Source organism: Mandrillus leucophaeus, unplaced genomic scaffold (assembly GCF_000951045.1).
Source record: "Mandrillus leucophaeus isolate KB7577 unplaced genomic scaffold, Mleu.le_1.0 Scaffold647, whole genome shotgun sequence".
Taxonomy (NCBI): domain Eukaryota; kingdom Metazoa; phylum Chordata; class Mammalia; order Primates; family Cercopithecidae; genus Mandrillus; species Mandrillus leucophaeus.
This window is the reverse complement of record NW_012106997.1, coordinates 959,385-960,180: the sequence shown is the minus strand read 5'-3', so window position 1 is coordinate 960,180 and position 796 is coordinate 959,385.

Below are 796 nucleotides of genomic sequence, written 5' to 3'. Positions count from 1 at the left end.
TCTTTCTTTCTTTCTTTCTTTCTTTCTTTCTTTCTTTCTTTCTTTCTTTCTTTCTTTCTTTCTTTCTTTCTTTTTCTTTCTTTCTTCTCGCTCTCTCTTTCTCTTCTCTTTCTCTTTTTACCAGATTCACTGGGGAGTGGGTCAAAAAAGCTCCTCACACTGTAATGCCAGAAGAAAATCTAAGAACTTAGGTGATTTCATTTTACAAGTGCACTCCACACTCCTGACAATGAAAAGTCTCGAACATGGAGGAGACACTGAGGCAGTGGAATCTCAGGCCTTCTCACCTTTAGGGGGTGAAGAAGCTGGGGTGGGATGGAACCAGGCCCTCCCCACAGTCCCTGAACTGCCCAACTGGGTGTGACCACACCCACTCCAGCTAGTGTCAGTTCCAGTTCTTCCACCAGTGTAATTAGTTAGATTTTTGACTTGAACTTGTTTTTTTTAAAAAGTAGATGAACAGTCCATTAAATGAAAAAGCATGTTCATTTACAGGGAAGGGTTATAAATGCATGACATGCCCAGACATAAGAAAGTTTCCAAATCTAAGTTTTATAAAGCTACTTTGCAGTAGTTCATGATTCTCATAACAAGATGCTCTTGAGTCTATCATAAGTTATTTTGTCTTTCCATTTATTCATTTTCACTTGCAAAGTACTCTCGGCTTCCCCACATTATTATTGTATCATGATACCAAACTGTATATATCATGAAGAAAAAGGAAAACTCTCTAATGAATTCCTCAATGAATTTGATTATGAACTGTGATTTCTTAATATATTCTTTTCTGCAGAAG